The sequence below is a fragment of the Arachis hypogaea genome, chromosome 1 (genome assembly GCF_003086295.3).
Source record: "Arachis hypogaea cultivar Tifrunner chromosome 1, arahy.Tifrunner.gnm2.J5K5, whole genome shotgun sequence".
Taxonomy (NCBI): Eukaryota; Viridiplantae; Streptophyta; class Magnoliopsida; order Fabales; family Fabaceae; genus Arachis; species Arachis hypogaea.
In genome coordinates this window covers 41,147,770-41,155,497 of record NC_092036.1, presented here as the reverse complement: position 1 = coordinate 41,155,497, position 7,728 = coordinate 41,147,770, and positions in this window count along the sequence as shown.

Here is a 7,728-nt window from a genome sequence, read left to right as displayed (position 1 = left end):
ATCCATAAAGTCTAAACCTTGTCTGTGAAATTCTAAACCGTCAAAAATCCGTTCGTCAAAATGGCGCCGTTGCCGGGGAATTGCAATGGTGTTATGTTATTGGTTATTGTATATATGTGAATATTGTGAATATGTTTGCTTTTTGCTTCTTTGTTAGTTTTTAGTTTGTTCTCTTTATTTGTTACTATTTTTGTTTTTTTTGCCCTCTCTTGCTATCATGAATTCTCACTTTGGCTATGAGTGTAGTTACAATTATGTTGTAGGTGATGAGAACTATAATGAAGTTGTGTATCAAGAATGGGATAATCAAAGGTGGGAGGAGCCATATGCATATCATCAATTCTCTTGGCAATAACCTCCACCAATGCACTATGAAGAAGAGCCATTCTATGATGCATACCAATCCAATGGCTATGGTGAATCTACTTGTGACTTTCAAGAACCACCACCATATGCCTATGATCCATACCCTCAACATAATTCTCAACCATACTCACAAGCCTCTTCCTACCAACCACCTTCATACGACCCTAATCCATATCCATCACACCAACCAACTTTTGAGCCATATGAGCCATATATGGAACTACCACAATATCAACCCTTCCAAGAGCCACCCCCTCCACATTATTACCAAGATGAACCACCTCCAATATATGAATATCTTCAACCACAAGATGAATACTACTTTCAACCACAACCTCACATGGAAGAATATTCATGTCCATCGATCCAAGACCCATATGATCCCTATCATGATATCCAAGCGGAACAAGAGTCAAGGGATCATCTCAAGGAAGCATTGGATCAATTTCTAGCAACCATGGAGTGTGTTGTGCAACAAGTGGAAAGAGTGGAGAACATTGAACCACCACAACTCTACCAAGAAGAACCACCTTCCTACTATGAACCCTTCCCCAAAATGAGGAACCCTTCCACCCACCCCAACCTCTAATGGATGAAACCCTTGGTGTTCTTGTTCAAGGGCAAGAAGAGATGAAAAGGGATGTGAAAAATTTCATGGCCGCCTTGGATGCGGTAACAAATCAATTAGCCTCCCAATGCTTGAACACTCAAGGAACCCCCATGGCTCAAGAAGAGCATAGCATGAAGGAGAGATTGGAAACTCCAGTGGGAAATGAAGGAAGTTACTTTGTATTGGAACAATTGGAGGAAGCTTTAATTGTTGAAGACAAGGAAGAAGTGGTAGAAGACTTAGGAGATGCGGAGCCTCCATGGGAACATAGAGTTGAAGAAAACCCCTCCAAGATGATTGAAATTGATGCTAGGGAGGAAAGTGCACTCCTTCCAAGGCATATTCCATATGAAGACTTGGATGGGATAGATCAAGAATTGAAGTCCCATGGTGATGAAGATCAAGCATCAAGTCCTAGTGGTGGAGAATCCTTTGAACTTGAAGAACCTTCTCCCGGTGCATTTGAAAATGATGTGGAGGTGAACTTCTTCCACCCTCCTAATTATAGTTTGATTAAGGGAAAAGGCTTAGATAGTATTGATGAACAAAGGATTGAATTAGAGAAATCTTGTGAAGAGGTGGAAGTCCTTAGAAATGGAAGGATGGGAGTGGAATACGCTTTGTCAAGATCGTTGGAAGCATCTTTGCCTAGGTTGTCATCTACTCCTTCACTTGAGTGGGTAAAATTCATTTCTATTAGCTTTATTGTCCCACTTGAGTATGGCTTGCTTGAAACGGATGGTCAACTTAGGATGCTTTGTGGGATGAAGCGTAAGCGGAAGATGTTTCGTGCTTGGCGTTGCAAATCAAGGCTCATTATGGTTGATGCATCAAACATGAGATACAAAGGTGGGAATAGTGCTCAAATAGATGGGTCTAGGAGGATTGTTGGCCACTATATAGAGAATTCATCTTACTCACCACCCGGTTGGACTAATAATGATAATCAACCTCAAGACGGGTGTGAAAATAAAGTGTGGGATCCCGGATCACAAGAAGAGGATCAACTTTGGGAGCCCCAAGCTTGTGAAGAACTCCATCAACACTTGGCTCAATCCATAAAGAATCTTGGGGCACAATGGAGAACCAAGCATTGGTGGGAGTTCCAAGATGAATACAAGCACAAGCCACCTTGATAAAAAGAAGCTCCCCATAAGTCCAACTTAAGGACAATAAATAAAAGTGCTAGGTGGGAGGCACCCCACCATGGTAAAAAAATCTTTTCATTTTCTCTTTTGTAAATATTGGTAAGAATTAGTTTGATTTCATGTTTTTATTGGTTTGTTAAGTTTAGTTAGAAGTATAATATGATAAATAAGGTTTTAGGGTGTTTTGGTAGCTGTTTGGAGGTTTGGAATGCTTGGATTGGTGAAGAACTTGAAAAAAAAAACTTTTGAAAAACAGAACACCATCCACGCGTTCGCGCACATGACGCGGACGCACACCTGAGCATTTTCGACCATCCACGCGGACGCGCACTGTACGCGTACGCGTGGATGCAAAAAATTCAACCCTAGCCAAAAAACCCGAGAGTTAGGCCTGGACTGTGCGAACATTGGGCCTAAGGCACAAGCCTATGCACGCGTGTGCGCACCTGGCGCGTACGCACACATGATCTTAAATTCGCAATGCACGCGCACGCACACTGTGCGCGTGCGCGTCGATTGCACAATCTGCACCCCCGGTACTTTTACCCGAGAGTTGTGCCAGACTTGGGCCGACACTATGCCTCCAGCCTAACTCGATGCACGCGTGCGCGCACTTGGCGCGTACGCGTTTTTCGACCAATATACCCATCGACGCGTAAACGTGCATGACGCGCACGCGTCGGTAAAAAAAAAAAAAAAAAGAGAGAGTTTTTTTTCCCCTTCCATTTTCTTTTGCTTATCACATTCGCATACTTCTACTCTTCCCATTTTCATTTAGTTTTTGTAGCATGTTTTCGTTTTTTTTCTAAGTCATTTCAATAATGGTGTTGAATTCTTATACTCAATTATTGAGACTCTCTTGCTTTATCTTGGCGCTTTGTGACCTGTTTAACATTAATTGAAATATTTTGTTCCACATACAAGGTAGTGCTTTAGTCCTTCCTAACTCATTGTCCTTTGTTTTTGTGCTGCATCATCATTGAGTTAGGTTGGGACCAAATGCCCTCATGCTTATCACTAATCTTGTTTGTGTCAATTCTTATTTGATCTTGATGCTCAATATATTTTTCATGCTTTAACTTTACTCTTGCATCAAGTATCATTGATATGCCATTAGCTTATATTATTTTCTCACTCACATGTTGTAGCTACCATGTAGTAGGGAATCATACTCTTATTTGGCATTAGCCCCCGCCTATGTTCTAATTGCCTTGATATCTTTGTTATAGGCTTAATTTTCTTTCTTTCTTTCCTTTTGGGTTGGCCACCAATACGGAAGAAAAGGAAAGCTTCTAAATGGGGCAACAAACAAGTCATCCGCACAACCATTTGAGGAGCTCATCAATTGTAGCAACCCGTCCACCCTTCTCTTCTTTGCATGCACCGAGGACGGTGCAATCTTCAAGTGTGGGGAGGTCGTCGACCGATCTCCATGGGTAACAATTTTCTTTTTCAACACCAATGTTAGTTAGTTATTGCATGGCATGATAGGTTGCATGTTAGTTAGAATTTGTACATATTTTTACCACTTCTTTCTTATTAGGACTACTTGGTTATGGTGATGATTTCTTTCCCAAGAAACCGTTTTAGGTTAACCTACCAATTTGAAAATTTTTTTTGTTGAACTTGCTTGAAAGAATTTATTTTGGAACATGGTTTTTGAGCTAAGAACACAGGCATGTGAGTTTTGAGCCTAATTGTGTGGTTACATCTTATAACCACTTATTTTCCTTCTTGTGTGCAAGTATTCTCTTTCTATGATTGTAATCTTTGATTTGTTTGATTCTTTATGTCCATTATTTTGTGTATTCATGCATTTATATGATTGAGGCCATCGTTTCATTAGCTCACTTAACCAAAAAGCCTTACCTTTTATATTCCTTTGTTAGCCAATTTGAGCCTACGCTTAACCCACTTGTTCTTATTTTAGCACATTACAAGCCTTAAAGCGGAAAACAATAAATGTCCTTATTTGGATCTTTGATTAGCTTAGGCTAGTGTGTGTGAGTACCATTCAAGTGTGGGAATCTTGGGACATTGGGTGAATAAAAGGGTAATTTTGTATTGTTATTGAAAATATTGGAAATTGGGTACATACTCATGTATTAATCAAATGTAAAACCTTATGCATTGAGGTTCTTGTATATAGAAAGAAAAAAAAATGAGAAAAACAAAAGAAAAAGAAAAGAAAAATAATATGAAAAAAAAGAAAAAAAATTAAGAAAAACAAAAGAAAAAAAAAGCAATAAAAAGGGGACAAAATGCCCCAAAGCAAAGTGTAGCTCAATAAAATCAATGCATATGTGTGTGAAATTAAAAAGGAATACATGAGTATGTGAAAAAGTGAAGAATGGGTAGTTAGATTAGAACTTAATTGTATAGGATGTCATAGGTTAGGTGGGAAGTTTAAGCTTATCAAAGATTCAAATTTCAAACTCACTTAACCAAATATGCATCCTACCTTGACCCTAGCCCCATTACAACCTGAAGAAAAGACCTCATGATACTTGTATGCATGCATGAAATATATGTCGATTGTTAGAAGAAAAACAAATCTTAGAAAGCATGATTGGGAGAGAATTGAGATAATTGACCCTAAACACTTGAGCGAATAGAGTGCAAACACTACCGGTGAGGGTTTGATGCTCAATTACATGTTTCCACCAATGATCATTTCCTTTCATGCAAGTTTGTAAAAATATTTAATAGCTCAATTCAATTGTGGTTTGGCATGGTTGTTAATACCTTTTGCCCTTGTGCATATATGCTTCTTGGGAATTGATTTATTTTGACCAAGCAATTGCATTCATGTAGATAGTTGCATATAGGTAGATTGCATTTAGTTAGTTTTCATTGAATAAATGCCATACTCTTTACTTCATTCTTGGTTTAAGCATGAGGACATGCTTGGTTTAAGTGTGGGGAGGTTGACAAACCCCATTCTGAGGGTTTATCTTGTGCTTAATTTAGGGGATTTTATAACCTTTTACCCACATTTATTCAATGAAATAGCATGGTTTTATAACTTCTCCCTTAATTGTGCTTAAGAGTGAAAACATGCTTTTTAGGACTTAAAATAGCTAAATCTAATTCTCCTTGATTCCATTAGATGCCTTGATATGTTTGTTAAGTGATTTAAGGTTTAGGAGGCAAAGATTGGATCAAGGGAATGAAGAAAGAAGCATGAAAAGTTGGAGAACTCATGAAGAAATGAAAGAACCGGAAAGCTGTCAAGCCGACCTCTTCGCACTTAAACGACCATAACATGAGCTACAGAGGTCCAAATGATGCGGTTCCAGTTGGGTTGGAAAGCTAACATCCGGGGCTTCGCAACGATATAAGATTTGCCCTAGTTGCACTGCAGATAGGGACGCGTACGCGTACTATACGCGCACGCGTCGTTATGCCACCTGGTTCACTTAATGTAATCCATGGGCCAGCGAATTTACAAGCCTTGTGGGCCCAATCCAACTCATTTCTAATGCTATTTAAGCCAAGGATTGAAGGGGGAATGGAGATACTTTTAGAAGTTAGTTACCATTAGTTTAGTTTAGTAGTTAGAATTAGTTTCTAGAGAGAGAAGCTCTCACTTCTCTCTAGAATTAGGATTAGGATTAGGTTTAGTTCTTAGATCTAGGTTTTAATTCATGCATTCATCTTCTTCTTCTTCTCAATTTCTTGTTATTACATTCATTCTTCTTCCATTCTTTTATTGTAATTTCCTTTATGTTGTTCTTATACTTTGTTGTAGATCTACTTTTGTTCCTTCCATTTTCTTTCAATTCAATAAGAGGTAATTCATAATAATTGTTCTTCTTTGCTTTTCTATTGTTGATCTCTTGCCTTTGTAGTTAGATCTCTCTTTAATTCTTGCAATTTATGTTGTTTACTTTTATTGCCTTTTATGTGTTTGTTGAAATGCCTCTTCTAGATATAGTGTAGATTTTGTTCCTCTTGGCCTAGGTAGAGTAATTAGTGACACTTGAGTTATCTAATTCCTTTGTTGATTGGTAATTGGAGAGATTGCTAATTGGTTTGGAGTGCATTAAAGCTAGTCTTTCCTTGGGAGTTGGCTAGAACTTGTGGCTCAAGTCAATTCATCCACTTGACTTTCCTTTATTTAGTAAGGGTTAACTAAGTGGTAGCAATAAACAATTCTCATCACAATTAAGAAGGATAACTAGGATAGGACTTCTAATTCTCATATCTTGCCAAGAGCCTTTTATAGTTGTTAGCTTATTTTCATTGCCATTTACTTTCATGCCTCTTATCAAAACCCCAAAACAACTTAAACCAATAACAAGACACTTCATTACAATTCCTAGGGAGAACGACCCGAGGTCCAATACTTCGGTTTATAAATTTTAGGGGTTTGTACTAGTGACAAACAACTTTTTGTATGAAAGGATTATTGTTTGGTTTAGAAACTATACTTTACAACGAGATTTCATTGGTGAAATTCTAAACCGTCAAAAATCCGTTCGTCATATTCCGAGTAGGATCTGGAAGGGGATGACTGTGATGAGCTTCAAACTCACGAATGTTGGGCACAGTGACAGTGTGCAAAAGGATAGAGAGGTCCTATTCCGACACAAGTGAGAACCGACAGATGATTAGCCGTGCGGTAGCTGTGCCTGGTATTTTTCATCCGAGACGAGAAATTCAACAGTTGATTAGCCGTGCAGAAACCGTACTTGGACCATTTTCATTGAGAGTATCATACAGCCTGCCATGGAAGGAAGCCACGCATGTTTGGAGAAGAAGACAGTAGGAAAGCAGAGATTCAGACGACAGAGCATCTCCGGAACCTCAACCTGTTCCTCATTACTGAATCACAAGTATCATTTATTTCATGTTATTTACTTTTCATAAACAAAATCATTTTTATCATTAATCTTCTGACTAAGATTTATAAGATAACCATAGATTGCTTCAAGTCGACAATCTCCGTGGGATCGACCCTTACTCACGTAAGGTATTACTTGTACGACCCAGTGCACTTGCTGGTTTGTTGTGCAGAGTTTTGCAAAGTGTAAAAGAAGGCCCGGACCGTAGACCGTGGTTCAAGACGGGTATCCCTGGAAAAGGAGGAGTATATTCTTTGATCTCCCATACTAGGAGAAGAACGAATTACGTTACAAACTTGACGTGATGCACATAGAGAAGAATGTGTACGACAACATAGTCTTCACCATGTTGAACGAGAGTGGTAAATCCAAAGACCACCTAAAAGCTCGAAAAGATCTCCAGTTGATGGGAATCGGGCATGATATGTGGCCACTTGAAGGTGGAAAGTATCCCTCTGCAATCTTTACCATGTCAAATCCACAAAAGGATGTCTTTCTTAGGACTATCAAGAATGTGGTCTTTCCAGATGGGTACTCTAGCAACATCTCTCGTTGTGTTGATTTAAAACAGCACAAGTTATCGGGCTTGAAGAGTCATGACTGCCACATTCTAATGGAACATCTCTTGCCAATTGCGTAAAGACACATATTGCCCACCCAAGTATCTGCCGTCTTGGCTGAGTTATCAGCCTTTTTCCGACTAATATGCAGCTAATCCATAGATCCTCAACAACTTCCTCTCCTTTAGGATCATGTA